Below are 15,594 nucleotides of genomic sequence, written 5' to 3'. Positions count from 1 at the left end.
AGCTCGCTGCTCAGCAGGGGGCCTGCACCCCCCCACCTTTCTCTACCTGCCTCTGCCTACATGTGATCTCTCTCTCTGTCAAATAAATAAATAAAATCTTTAAAAAGACCCCCACAGCTAAACTCTTACTACATCTTCAGAAAGCAGTCATGAGGAAGCCCCTGAGTTGTCTTGCAACTTAGTTTTCTTTTTAACACATCTGAAAGGCATCAGCCCCACTGGAAAGCCTTCTCATTTTAGTCTTGGGGAACGACAAGATATGGTTCTTTTGCCTCCAGAACCTGGATCCTCTGAGTTACCCTCTGCATGTACAAAGTCTATGTCGTGATACAAAGATTTTCATTTTACTGTCTTTGGAATAAGAGAATGCAGCTATGGGAAAATGGTGAAGTTATTGCCACAACATGTCACCAGCATACCGCATACAGCACTGTTGTATGTAGACTAATGAATCTTGAATTGTGGAAGTAACGTGTGAATGGGCAGCTAACCCAGATTTCTTGAATGAATGAATAACAATGTGTGTAAGAGTGACTTTTACTTTCTACACTATGCACTTTTGCTCTTTTAGTACAGTTTATATTCCTGTGTCATTTGTGTAACTAAAACTAAATAAAAATCGGGGTGCCTGGGTGGCTTAGTAAGTTAAGCATCAGACTCTTGATTTCCGCTCAGGTCATGATATCAGGATTTTGAGATCAAGCATCAGGCGCTGTGCTGAACGTGGAGCCTGCTTGAGATTCTCTCTCTGCCCCTCACGCTTGCTTGTGCGCTCACTCTTAAATAAATAAATAAATATCAGGATGCCTGCCTGGCTCATTTGGAAGGGCATGTGACTCTTGTTCTCAGGGTCCAGAGTTTGAGCTGCATCTTGAGTGTAGATGCCACTAAAAAGGCAAATAAATGGGGGCACCTGGGTGGCTCAGTGGGTTAAAGCCTCTGCCTTCGGCTCAGGTCATGATCTCAGGTCATGATCTCTCTGCTCGGCGGGGAGCCTGCTCCCTCCTCTCTCTCTGCCTGCCTCTCTGCCTACTTGTGATCTCTGTCTGTTAAATAAATAAATAAAAATCTTAAGAAAATAAAAAGGTAAATAAGTGAACTTAAAAAAATCAAATCAAGAACATTTTCTTTTTTAAAATCATAAAAATAACATTTTTACATTTAGAATGAAAACCCTGTGCATGTTTCTGATAACAAAAACCTAATCTAGACTGCAGACATGCCGTCATCAAAATCGTGGAGTATGCTAGCCTAAGTGTAAGGGCTTTACACTATGAAAATTATAAAATGAAAACAGGAAATAATTTTGATCTTAGGTTAGGGAAGATTTTCTTTTTGTAAATTATTATTGAAGTATAATTGACATATTATGTGACGTTAGCTTCAGATTGGGAAACTTTTCTTAGCTAGGACATCAAAAGCATGATCTATAAAAGAAAAAGTGATAAATTGGATTGCATAAGAATTTAAATGTAAAAGGTGCACAATCTTTGATCCAGAAATGCTGGGAGCCTAGAATATCTTGTCTCCCCAGATAGTAAAAAGGCACCAAAGACTGCTAGAGTCATGCTGAAAAGATCTCAGATGCCACTGTGAAGAGGCCAAAGATGGGGCATTGAGTTTTTTTTAAGATGTTATTTTCTTATTTGACAGAGAGAGAGATCACAAGTAGGCAGAGAGGCAAGCAGAGAGAGAGAGGGGGAAGCAGGCTCCCTGCCGAGCAGGGACCCCAATGCGGGGCTCGATCCCAGGACCCTGAGACCATGACCTTAGCCTAAGGCAGAGGCTTAACCCACTGAGCCACCCAGGCACCCCAGGCATTGAGTTTTAATAAGAATGACAATTGCGTGGGGCATCTGAGTGGCTCAGTCAGTGAAGCATCTGCCTTTGGCTCAGGCCTTTGGGCTCCCTGCTTACTGGGGCGTCTGCTTCTCCCTCTGCCCTTCTACCACCCATACTCTCACACTCTCTCCCTCCCTCTCTCTCTCTCTCTCTCTCTCAAATAAAGGGCCTTACATGCTTCAGCTGGCATCGGATTTGGGGGTTTAGGATCCTTGGCATTCTCTGATTTCTTCTAAATATTGTCATTTGAATTCTTGAGGTTCCAAACTTTCTCAATCAATGCCCTACATCTCATGGAAAAGATCTAGAAATAGTTGAATTCGATTTATTTTTTATTTTAAAGGCAACATATGTAATATGAATGTGATCCTGGGAGCTATTTACCGAGTGCTGTAGGCAAAATCCAAGTTGTCTCCATCCTCATCCCCAGAGCCTGTGAATATGGCATGTTACAGGGCAAAAAGGATTTTGCGGCTGTGGTTAACCTAAGGGTCTTTAGATGGGGAGACTATTCTGGATTGTCTGGGCAGGCCAAGGAGGCAGTAGCATGAGTCAGAGAGAGGTTTGGAGATGTCACTCTGTTAACTTTGAAGACGGGGGAAGAGGCCACAAAACACACCTCCATCACCCCCTCCCGCGTCCTCATTCTCAGCTAATGAGTCTTCCCTACTTCCTTGACAAAACTGAGGCAATCCGATTTCCCACACATGCCCCTCCAGGGCCTGCTCTTCTTGCTCTCTGAACCATCCAAGTTTCTGTCCAAAGCCAATTCCCCCCTCGTCCTCCATGTTCAATCTGCTCTCACGTTCTCAAGGCCTCTGCTCTAGCAAGTCTCTCCTCTCTCCCCTCTAGTGACGTTTGCTCTGGCCTGGATCTTCTCTACCAGTATTTAGACATGTAGGCAATTCCTCCCATCTTAAGAAACACATAAACACTCTCTTGGTCTCACTTCCCTTGCCAACTACCACGCCTACTTTGGCTCCTTTTTTTGCAAGAAAAAAAGCCCCGCTGATACTCCTTATCCCCAATTTCTCCCCACCAGTCCCCTCCTAAGCCCACCCCAACCTGACTTTCAGCTTGGCGTCAGCCATGGCAAGAGTCATCCACGACATCCAAGTCCTAAATTCTCCATCTATTGACTTCAGCTATTCTCACGTCGAAATTGACCTGACAGCCTGCTCTGTCCTCATGGAAGTCCTTCCTGCACTTGCCTTCTAGACACTTCCTTCCTCTTCCTCCTGCCCCAGTGGTCCCTCTTTCTCAGTCTCCCTCTCCTCCCTGATATCTTCGGGTTTCTGGCTTTGATCCTCTCATTTCTGTCATACCTACTCCAGATTTGCGACTCTAAATACCACTTATATTCCCCTCTCCCCAAAGATTTATATCCAATTCAGATCTCCATGTTGAACTCAATATCAAGTTCCCAAGGAGCCAAGTAACACTTCCAAGTAACACCTCCCTTTGTTGTAAACAGGGAAGAACTGAGCCTGTTTGTTGCCACAGTATAATATGGCTTCCCATGAGAGCTCCTAACTTGTCAACAAGTCCTCCCTGCTACTCTATTTAAAACTCCAACCCCCGGATTTCCCAATCCCACAACCTTGCTCTACATTTTCTTTTTCCATAAACATAACATCTTGGAATGTTCTTATTCATTATATCTGTTGCTTGGTCTCTGTCCCCACTAGATGGCAAAGGCCGCAAAGGGAGAGACCATTAGTTTGTACATGACAGTATCCCACATGTCTCCAGCAGGATCTAGCATAAATATCTGTTGAGTGAATGAAGGATGTTTTCCTACTTGTCTATATATGACAAGATTTTTTTCCCTTGTAAATGCCAATGGGAAGCTGTCTATATCCCTGAAATCTAGTACCTTCAGGTTGAGGTTTTGTTCTATCTTTTCATGCGATTCGTCCCCTCCTCCAGGACGTGCATGCTTTTCAACCTATGAGCTTTTGTATATAAACAAAGGCCAATCCTTATTTCAGAAAGTGTGACACTATATCTTTTAATATTTTTCCTATTGCATTTTTTTCTAATCTCATCACTGGGAATGCCAGTTATCTTATGTTAAATTTCATGTATGAGGGGCACCTGGGTGGCTCAGTGGGTTAAGCCACTGCCTTCGGCTCAGGTCATGATCTCAGGGTCCTGGGATCGAGTCCCGCATCGGGCTTTCTGCTCAGCAGGGAGCCTGTTTCCCCTCTCTCTCTCTGCCTGCCTCTCTGTCTACTGTGATCTCTGTCAAATAAACAAATAAAATCTTTAAAAAAAAATTCATGTATGAATCTTCTATTAATTTCTTTTTTTAAAAAAAAGACTTTACTTATTTAGTTGACAGAGAGAGATACAGTGAGAGAGGGAACACAAGCAGGGGGAGTGGGAGAGGGAGAAGCAGGCTTCCTGCTGAGCAGGGAGCCCGAAGCCAGGACCTATCCCGGGACCCTGGGATCATGACCTGAGCCAAAGGTAGCTGCTTAATGACTGAGCCACCCAGGTGCCCCTTCTATTACCTTCTTATAATCATTTTACATTGCTGTTCCTTCCTTTTATGTTTTGGTTCAGAAATAGGCAATTTAATTCAAGCTAATGAGTCACTGGGGAAGATGCGTCGGGGGGGGGGGGCTATCTCTCAGGCTCTTGAGGTACAAGCAGATGGCACACTCAACCTGGAGAAACAGAGGTCTCTAGCTATAGAGAAACAAGAGTCAGACTAGTGGTAACAGGGTCACACGTCAGCCTGAACCTAGAGAGGGAGGCTGCAGAGACAGAATGCCTGACGGGGTTTCAGTCTTTTTTTTTTTTTTTTCTTGAGAGAGAGAGAAAGGGAGAGTGGGTGCACAAGCATGAGTGGGGGGAGGGGCAGAGGGAGAGGGAGAAGCAGGCTCCCCACTGAGCACGGATCCTGACTCAGGACTCGATCCGAGGACCCTGAGATTATGACTTGAGCTGAAGGCAGACCCTTCCATGGAGCCAATCCACGGAACCGCCCAGACACCCCAGGGCTTCAGTCTTTGATGAAGAAATGCCACCAGTCCATGGTCGGTCACCCAGCAGTGATGAAGCTAGGAAGTCTAAATACCTCTGCCTCACTCTTGTCCATCCTTCTATTTTCTTGCCAATGATTCTTGTTGGTCACATCACCTGGCAACAAATGGGCAAAGGAACCCACTGGTTCCATCACAGATATCCCCCTCCCTACACTCGAAGCAAGCTCAAGAAGACAGCAAGTGGGTCTGCAGGTGCAAATGGAAAATATCCAGTACCAGAGATTTTTTTTTTGATTTTTTTTTTTTGGTGAAAAAGTTCCCAAGTGTGCTTGGTTTATGAGAATTTACTAGATATGGCTCCAATTGAAAGTGATCATGGTTCTTGGCTCTCTGCCTAATAGAAGCCAGAACTGAACAGTTATGGAAAACCAAATGAGAGGACACATCCCAGCACCCATCCCCACCGCCACCACTATGACGCTAAAACCCTGGGCTTGGAGCACACCCCTGGGAGCCACTTGGGGGCGGATAAGGGATGGGTAAGAAATTACACATGGATGGTTATAATCTAGTGCTGGAACTGTGAGTGTGTAGGGAATTTGCCAGCTGGTCCCAAATTGTCCCAATCCTGTAGATTTCCTGGAGTTACTGGCTGTTCCAGAGAAAATTCATGTCAAGAGGCAGAGTGGATCTATGTAGGCAACTATAAATGTACCTTAGGAGAAAAACTTTGGGGCCAAGGAACACCCCAATACCCTCCAGCATTTCCTACTAGAGGAAACAGTAGGAAAGCATTTCGGAGAAGCTATTTGGAAATTTGGGAACACATCTGGGAAAATCTAAGTAAAGATCACATCTAGATGGATTTTTCCAGCAGCCCTTTCAGGATTGCCACAATGACAGAAAATCCTGTTAACCTCATGGGAAAACAACAGAACCATCCAGAGTGAAGGAAAGATGTTGACTGAGTTGGTGCCCTTTGAGTGGGGACAAGAAAGCCGTTAATGGACCTTGGAAGTCCAGGATCTTGGTAAGTGGAGTTACTGTCACGCATATGGGGACAACATGCCCATTCCTGACAGTTCACCGCAAATTCCTGAAAGATCTAAGCCACACTGGTCGCAGTGACTTTAAACTAGAGCTTTAGAAACTGTGACTTGGGTTCCCTTTAGCGGTTTACACTCAAAACCTTGACATCCTCAAGTGGGCTAGCTAAGAATAGCAGCGAGGCAGCCACAGTGGAGGCACAGATTCCGAATCTCCATTTAAAACAGAGCAACTATATAATAAAATCAAATCACGTGGTCAAAGTTTTGCAACAAATCTAGATAACGAGGTATACCGATAAGCTCCAAAATGCAAGCCAGTAAGGAGAAACTAACAACAGCTCCCAGAGCCGGGCAGGAGAGTCAGCATCTCAAGAAGGCAATAGACCTGAGAACAGTTATTCACTGGAAAACAGGTCAGGTCAATTTAAGAGCAGCAAGTTGAAACCAGCGAGCATTCTCTCAGGCCAATGTTAGATAAGTGCAAATGGCCCGGCATAAGTGGGAAGACTATCTTAGAAAACAACACTAAAATTTGATGCACAGGATAGGTTTTTTAAAACAATTAAAAAAAAGATTTTTAAAATTTATCTATTTGTCAGAGAGACAGAGAGAGAGAGAGAGCACAAGCAGGCAGAGACAGAGAGAGAAGCAGGCTCCCTGCTGAGCAAGGAGCCCGATGTGGGACTTGATCCCAGCACTCTGGGATCATGACCTGAGCCAAAGGCAGTGGCTTAGCCGACTGAGCCACCCAGGCGTCCCCACAGGATAGATTTTTATGTGTGTGGAAATAAACAAGCGTCTAACACCTATGAAGCTTCAAAATTCTGAGAGGTGGAAGAGTGTCCCTGCTCCTTTCTTGTCCTTGGGCATTTGTTAAAGGGGGAGTAGCCCAGGATAAGCTATCTCCTTAGCCTCCCTTGTAAGGAGTAAGGTCTCACAGAGGTGTGCTGCATTCCCCATTATCCAACTCCTAAAAATCCCTAGATCAGGGGCCTAGAGATCTGGACTCTATCCCTAGTTGCTGAAACTTGGGGCAAAACATTTTACTTCTCAGAGTCTCAGTCTGTTTACCGGTAAAATGGGAATAATTTTAGTAAGTGTTGTCTTGCTTATCTCAAGAGACTATGGGGTGTATCGACAAAGACCATGCATTTGGAAGTGAGGGAGTCACAACTGCTTTTCACAGTCACGAGTTCAGGTGGCTGTTCTGCCCCTTACAGTTGTGGGATCTTAAGCAAGTCTCGACCTCTCAGCCTGTTATTCTCAGCTGTAAAATCACAATAGTAATCATCATCATCATCATCGTCTGAATTGCAGAGCTGCTGTGGGAATGAAATGAAGCCCCGCCCTTGGCAGCTTAGACACACCCAGAGCACTCACTCAACCTTACCTACTAATGTCTCCGTGATGCCCTGTTAATTAGGGTCCTTATGGGAAGACTGTTGAGATCTTTTATGCTCTTCCCACTAGTAAACGCCAGAGGGCGACATAGACGGCGGGACCCCGGCCACAAGCCGGCCTGACGCCGCGCCACCACTGGCCACGCGGTGGCGCTAAGCCACAGGATGTCTGATTCTTCTGCAGAGTTTGAGGCGCAGGGAGAGCTGTCGGAATGGGAGGGGAGATGGGGGCAAAGGGGAACCCTGAGACTTGAGAAACCCTAAACCAAAGGATCAGGGGTCCCTGGACCATGTAGCTTCCGGATTTTAGGGCCATAAAGGATCATTTGGGAAAGAATGGGTTTTGGAGTCTTTTTGCTTATGGGGGCGCCCCCTTCCCCGCAGCGCCAGATCTGCATCCCCTTCCCCGGGGCAGCCTGGGCGCTGACGGCGCGAGCGTTCGTCTCTGCGTGCTCCTCCTCTCCTCGCTCTAGCTCATTCATCTGCGGCCGCGGTACGCCGTTGCCACGGAGACGTGATGCAGGCGGGGGTGGTGGTGGGGAGGGAGGGAGGCCCCGGGTGACGTCTGAGCTGCTAGCGGCTTGTCTCCCGCGGCCTCCCAATTCTTGCCTATTTTGGAAGAGAGCCGCAGCCCTTCTGCTGATGCGCGCGCGCTGGCGCCTTTTAAAGGCAACCGGCGGAGTGGCGGCTCCGCTAGAGCCCGGGAGCTGCCCCCGCCCCCGAGCCGCGAGCCCCGCGCGGAGCCTGGGCCCGGGAAGCCCCCCGCGCCATACACCCCACCCCCATTCTAGCGCCCTTCACTCACTTTAGGGGAATTCCAACCATGGAGAAAGGGGGTCCTGCCCTGGCCCCTCGTCCCCCTCTTCCTCCCTCCAACAGGGCAGACTCTTCTTCGATAGGAGACTTGGAAGGAAACGAGATGCCAGGCCTAGCGCGTTTGGGGATCCTCTCTGGACAAGGCCACAGAGTGAAAACACCAGGTGAGAACGTCACTAACCGCGGGGCTACCCCGGGTCTCTGGAGATCCACGTCCCCTCCAGCTTCCTGCCTTAGCCTTTTTCTCCTCGGGCTCAGCCTGGGGCCGATTAGGATCTAACTGGAAGGCCCTTGACCAGTTTCTCCAGCCCACTCATTAAACTGAAAGGGAAACTGAGGCCCAGAGAAGGGTAGTGACTTGACCAGGGTCACATGGTGTGTTCCTGGAGAGCGGTGAGCCAGAGCCCAGAGAAGCGGACTTCCTAGCCGGAGGTCAGTCTCGTGTTTCTTCACCTTGAGAATAGCTGACACAGTGCGCCTGCCTCTGGCCCTTGCCCCGAACCCGGCTGCAGAGCCAGACGGCTCCCCCTCCAGCTTGGCCTCCGCTGCTGCTTCTTCCCCAGGACAGTCCAGATCTAGGTGGGCTTTCTGGATTGTTGATCACTCTAGATAAGCTTCAGGATCCCAAGGACGCTATGGCCAACCAACCAGGTTGCTACTTGCAAACGTCTGCTTCCATCGAAGGCTTCCTACAGCTCACCAGCTCTCTGGAACTTTCTGGGGCCAAACCTCTTCCAGACTGCTGACAAGCACTTGTTAGTTTCTGGATGGATGTATGGCCTGCGGGCTCTGGCCAGGCTCCCCAGAGCCATGTGGACCCAGCTCTTCGGACTCCCGTGCCCAGTCCTGATGCCCGCACTCTCCCTGTAGCACCCACAAGGGTGTTTGACCAGAACTCCCTGAAGACAGCTGTGAAGTGCTCTACATGCCCAGGGTACTGTATACATTCCAGACATCCCTGGGCCCTGACTCTGGACCAGGGCTGGGGACCCAGGGGTGCATCCGACCCAGCCTGGATGTGAACACCACGTCTGGCAAAGGAGAGAGGTTCCTGCTCTGGAGCAGTGAGCCCCGGAATCCTGAATGGCTCTTCCAAGGGGTATCCATTGCCAGAGCCAAGCCTTTGATGCACAGAAGGGGAAACTGAGGCATCCCTCCGAGAGACACTATTTGCCAAGGTCCCACAGCAAGTCAACGCATTGTGGAGACTAGTTTCCAGAACACCGCCTCTTGGCCTGGGCAGGGAAATCTGCATTCTGATCCCAGCAGCTAGACTTTGAGAGGTGCACAAAGCCAGGCACCCGGTTGAGGGTCCACCTTTACTAAATGACGGCTGCGCCACCTGGACCATTCTCTGTACTAGAGCCTCAGTCACCCAAGGGGGATGACTAAGGGGTTCCCACTGCAACTGTGAGCCTGGGATTCTATGAAATGTGGTGTTTTTCCAGGCTGTGGCAACCCTCTCTGGTTGTCTGTGGGACACTGCTGGCGTGTTTTCCTCCCGTCAGCTTGACGCTAAGGAGTGCCGTGAGGAGATCGTAGTTGCTTCAGCCATGGTCTATGCAGACCACACTGGGATGACCTGGGAATCTGTTTTACACACTTTGAAGCCCTTTGGATCCCTCCAGTGGTAAGTCCCCTTGGTGCACTTGGCACAGACCTGTAAATAGCCTCCAATGGGTTTGGAGGAGGAAAACCAGAGGGTCAGTGCCAGTACCTGCTACCACCCATGTCCACACAGGCCAGGCCTCCAAGGCCCAAGGTGGCCCTACTTGTCCAGGGCTGAGGGCTTAGTCCTCTGGGAGACTTCAGGCCCACCTAGACCCTAGCACTAGGTACATGGGCTCTTCCCACCTGAAGCCGGGTCTCGGGGAGCAGCATTCAACCTCCAAACCTGAGACGCACTAGCCAGCTGAGCCCTGGGCCCAGAGATGCTCACAATGCCAGATATGGGAGGTTCCTTCCAGGCCAAGTGGTCCAACCCACTGCCACTGCCAGTTTGCAAACAGGGAAACTGAGCCCAGAGAGGGGAAGGAGCTTGCATAACACCCAAGCTGGCTGGCAGCAGGGCTACAACCAGAATCTTGGTCTCCTCTCCAGGACTCTCCCCTGCATCAAACACAATCCACTGAGATCTAGGCTGAGCCCACCTCCGATTCTGCAGAACCTTGACAATCCTTGACAGAAGGCTCTTCCAGCTCACCCCCTGGGTATGCTAGGTGATTCACGAGCTTTCCCTTCAGCCGGATGGTCTTTTCTCCGAAAGCTTCCTGGTGTTCCCTCCCCATATGCCCAGGCTTCATCTTCTCCTGCTTCCAGGATCTGCTCCGCCATAACTGCAGCTACCCCTTTCCTGCCATGGTTCAACCAGCTCCCTGCAGCTCCAGCATTTCCAGGGATGGGGACCATCATTCCCCCTGCTCTCGGGAGTCTCTTCTTGGTTGCTCCTCCGGCTTCCCCTCTGTCACTGGCTAGTCCCAGGCCTGCTGCTTTCCTGTGGTCACCCCAGCCTTGAGCCCCATCAGTCACTCCTGAGCTCCTGTGGGCCAGGCCTTGGAGACTTCCTCTTTGTATAGGGCCAGTGGGAATAAAAAGAACCCATATGTGGCAGGTTGCCATGACGTTTGAGTGACATAAGGCACGCATTAGGTATATAAGGTGCAGGTAAGTGCTGCATCAGTGAACTCTTGTGTGGCAAGGTGTGTTCAGGTGATAAGCAGATCCTTGGAGCCGGGGCCTGTGGTGGCCTAAACACCACAGAAGAGGGAGGGGGCCCGGAGGAATTTGGGGTAACTGGGAGTGATAGGAACCAGAAGTGTTTTAAGTTGGGGAATAAGTTGGTTAGGTTGGCTTCTAGAAAAATCCAAGGGGAGCTCAGTCGCTGAGCACTGAAAGAGCTCATGGGGCCTCCATCCTGGACGTGCTGAGGACTGTGGGATCCAGTGGCGCCTGGGGAAGGGTCATGTCGGGACCCAGGCCAGAGCCCACACAGATTTTGTGCGCATCTCTCAGCTTTTCCAGGACCCCAGCTGTCATCTTTGTCTTTTTCTTTGGAACTGCCGCAGCTCTTAGCCTGGCCCAGCCCATCTGCTACTCTCAGACCAGGCTGGGCCAAGGCTACAAAAAGCCAGTGGGTGTCCAGGCGCTGGTTCCACACTTACAGTGACAGAGCCTGTACTATGTCCTCAAGCAGCACATGCCATGTCTTCAAGACTTGCTCAAAATTCCATTTTTCATGAAGGGGAAATAACGATGGCCGGCGTTCCTTCATTCAGCATTTATTATGTTCCTTTCGCGGGGCAGGCATCATTCCAATTGCTTTAATGATTTAACTCATTAAAATTTGGGGGGAATCCTTGGATGCAGGAGCTGTTCTTCTCCTCACATCCCTGTTTAACAGATGGGTAAACAGAGTCATGAAATGTTGTCAACTGCCCAATGTGAAGGAGCCAGGACTCCACATGGGCATTGGCTCCAGAGTTCCCAACTGGACCCCCATCCTCTCTTGCCTCTCTGAACCTCAGGCTCCCTCCCACTTACCTGCCCACAGCCCCCTTGCAGTCCTGCCCTTAGCACAGGAGCCAAGCCTCCTGGTCAAGGTGGGGGCCCTGCTGCCCTCAGCAGAGGCTTCCCCCTCTTCATCTTCACTCCCCACACCTGTTAACACAGCCTCTGGCTCTGATGGCTCCTTCTGTGGCTACCTGTCCCCATCTGGGCTCTCCTTTATGATTGCATTCTTCTGTGTACCCTGCTCCACACAAGAAGGCACAGTTTGACCTCATCCAGCAACTCAGCTCAATCATACCTCCACAGGGGGGCCACCCCAAACTCCATGGGCTCAGTCAGTCCTCCTCTAGCTTCTCCCCACACATGCTGCCTGTCTTCTTCACGGCAGTCATTTCAATGGCTTCATGGAGTTCCCACTTTCTCACCAGCCTGGACGCTCCATGAACTTAAGACCAGGCCCGTGTTTCCACACTCTGTGCCAGGGCCTAGCACAGAGCCTGGCACAAACCCAGCGCTCAGGTGTGTGCGCATGAATGAAATACATACATGGGCCCTGCTCTGGGCCGGGTCTTATGCCAGATGCTGTGACTGTGGGGAGGAGACGGAGGTGCTGGTGGGGAGACAGACAAGTAAACAAGCAATGATGGTACAGGATGAGAAATGCACTGATGCAGAAATAGGAGAGGCTGGGGTAGCATTGGGGAAGGGCCCCGGACCCAACAAGAGGAAGAGCCGAGCAAGGAGGAATTCACCATTTGGCGGGGGGTGGGAGGGGGCGGTGGCGGGAGACCGTGGTGCAGAAGACTCTGAAACTGGGCTGAACTAATAAATGAATGGTGGAGAGTCTGTCTCCTCCTCCAGACCCCCAGCTCCTCATTGGGCCCCTGCTGTGCACTTAAAGGACCTTTTCGGTGATAGATTTTCCTCCCCTCCTTGGAATACGGCTGTTCTGACATGCTCTTCATTGTATGACTTGTGGCCCCTTTTCTCTGCCCTGCCTCAGGTCCTCGCCCAGAGCAGTTTCATCTCTTCCCACCTGGCTACACTCTCCCACCCACTGCATGGTTCCCTGCCCCTCACCTTCTCGGCTCAGCCCACTCACCCGGCTCTGACCGTCTCAATGTGTGGGTGCCAGCATGTACCCTCTTCACATGAGCTTTGTTGATTTCATAACCATAAATAGATAAAATGTTCTGAATATCTCCCTGTGCAAGTAGATTGGGGGAGTGATCACATAATGAAAAGGCCTTGGGAGAAAGAAAACAGGCTTCGAAGATGCAGCTGAACAAAAGACAGCCGCTGCTCAGACCAGGTCTACATAAGGATTATGCTTCCACTCCACAGATGGGCAAACTCTAGACCTGAGCCTGGGAAGATGCTTCAGAATCTGTTAGAAAACTTTGGTGTGGTTTAAAACCCAAGAACAGTCTCGTAAGAATGCAAGGAAGTAGGGATGCTTGGGTGGTTCAGGCAGTTAAGCATCTGCCTTTGGCTCGGGTCATGATCCCAGGGTCCTACATTGAGCAAGGAGCTTCTTCTCCCTCCCCCTGCTTGTGCACTCTCTCTCTCTCTCTCTCAGATAAATAAATAAAATCTTTTTAAAAATGGAAAGAAGTGGAAATCAAGAAACCTGGTTTCTAATTTTAGAATCATTTCATTCTAGCTGTGTGACACTGGGAAAGTTAACTAAATCTCTCTGAGAAGAGAAACCTCTCTGAGGTTTAACTAAACCTTTCTTCCCCTTGGTCAGATTGAAGACTCAAGGAGGCCCAAGATCCCATAATATCATGATTTTCTTACCACCAGGGCTTTCTGTCCTCCTGAAAATACCTTCATCACCAACTATGGGATGTCCTTCTTCCCAAAATGTAGTCCTGAGACTGAGGTTGGAGTAAGGATGGAGTGGAGTATCCTGACCCTTTATTGCCAAATCCAACCCTTGTTGCCATGGCAACAGGAAGTGGACCATCACTCCTGCATGGAGATGCTCCATGGGGGCTAGAAGCCAGTAAGAAGCCTAGCCCATGGAGCCTCCCAATCTCTCTTCTCTTGAGGAGTGTAGGAACATTACTGCTTTCTGGCATTTGGAAGAGTAAAGGCAGATAAAATGACAGCTTGGTATGCCCTGGGCCCAGAGAGCTTCTGGCTGAGAAGGAGAGAGTTGGAGATAGTCCTAGTGTGAACTCATTCTCCTCTAAAAGATGGAAAACTTTCTCTGCAAAGGGTCAGTTTGTAAATACTTTAGGCTTTCCAAGGCACATTTTCTCTGTTGTGACTGCTCAACCCTGCCCCTGTAGGGTGAAAACAGCCATAGACAATAAATAAATAAATGCATGTGGCTGTGGGCCAGTGACTTTATTTACACAAACACTCAGTGGGCAAGATTCAGCATGCTAGCCAGAGTCTGCAGACTCCTACTGTTCGCTACAGTGCAAGAGAAAGAGCTGGGAGCAGGAACTAGGCTTAAGGCTCAGAATCACCAATGACTTGTTGTGTGACTTTGGGTAAGTCACTGTCTGTGCCTGATCCTTAGTTTCACCATCTATCAAATGACTATAACAATAGCAGTCAGATTTGCCATGAAAATTGGCCTAACAAGTCAGAGCAAATCTCAAATCTTTCATCTCTCTGCTCCATCACTTCAAGTAGAGCTAACTCCCTTCCCAAGGCCATGTCCTTGTCTGCTAAGGGTGGCAGCAGTCCACTGGAAGGAAGAGGTGTTTCTCTCTAGAGTTGGATTATCAGTCTGGCTTCCCAACTTCCAGCCTCAAGTGACCCCATTTCTGCAGCAAGCCAGGCACAGGAGGAAACAAGGAATCCCTTCTTTTCCACCATCCAGTCATTTGGCAGGAAGCTACAGTTCACTTGAGAAAGTGATGTGGCTGCAGTGGCTGGTGGCCAGGCCTTACAGGAGGCCTTTGAGACTCAAAGTTAGGAAAGGTGAGCTTCAGTGCTCCCTAGAGCATTTACCTATGGCCCCAGCTTCCCTGAGGTACATGTCAAGTAGCCACAGCTCTAATCTGGTGGTGATGGCAGGTCCATCTACTGCATTAATGGACCATTCTTGAGCCATCTTCTCCACCTGTCTGGTTTGACCACCAGGAGATCCTGCATCCTTAAGCATCTTGTCTTCTGCTCTGAAGACCCATTAAGTGATTCTCTACCCCACAGTCCCTCCTTCCTTTCCTTTTTCTTTCTCTTTCTCATCACAAACACATTTGTTCAGGGTAAGACAGGATACACTTCAACAACCCTCTGCCAGGAAAGATACTTGCCCCAAGTATCCAGAAAAGCAGCCCTAACCAGGAGTCTCCATGCCGTTCTAAAGAAGCAGACCCCCCATTACTAGTCATCCTCCATCTCCTTCTCAGGGGGCCACCATCCCCAAAATCTCTAGAAAAGATACACTTCTCTTTGAGAATGGTTGAGGGTTGATGTCTTTCTAGGTCCCCAATAAAGCTATGCAAGACAGGGCCAGGGGATCTCACAGCCTGTTCTTGCTATAAAAAGACCTTTTTCAGAAAAAAATAATAAAGAAAGAAATCAGCCAATCCGTCCTCAATGCCATCACCTCTTCTTGGTGATTTTTCGGGGAAGGAGTGGGCGGGTTGCCATGGCAACAGATGCAAAGAGCTTGTCTCAGTAAAGAAGGGACCTTGATATTTTTTTCTCTCTCTCATTCTCTCTCAGTTGTGTGTGTATGTGTGTGTGTGCGCGCTGCGCATGCCTGTGCCCACACCAGGAATTTTTTTTTAGAACTAAAGAAAGCCCTTCTCTTCCCTCAGCTCCCCAAATATGGAGCGATGGAAAACCACTTACTCCTGCAGGCCGGGGAAGATTCAGGATAATTCAAGAAAAAAGGGAGAGGTCATATGGGGCTCCCTTCCTCCATCTTTTTTACTAGAGATCACATGCAATACAGACTTTCACCAATGGTTGGGGGTCAAGTGTTGGAAAGAAAGGAAGGTGCCAGGTGAAGAAATGTAA

The sequence above is a fragment of the Mustela nigripes genome, chromosome 1, assembly GCF_022355385.1.
Source record: "Mustela nigripes isolate SB6536 chromosome 1, MUSNIG.SB6536, whole genome shotgun sequence".
Taxonomy (NCBI): domain Eukaryota; kingdom Metazoa; phylum Chordata; class Mammalia; order Carnivora; family Mustelidae; genus Mustela; species Mustela nigripes.
The sequence above is the reverse complement of the archived record's forward strand: the minus strand, read 5'-3'. Positions refer to the sequence as shown.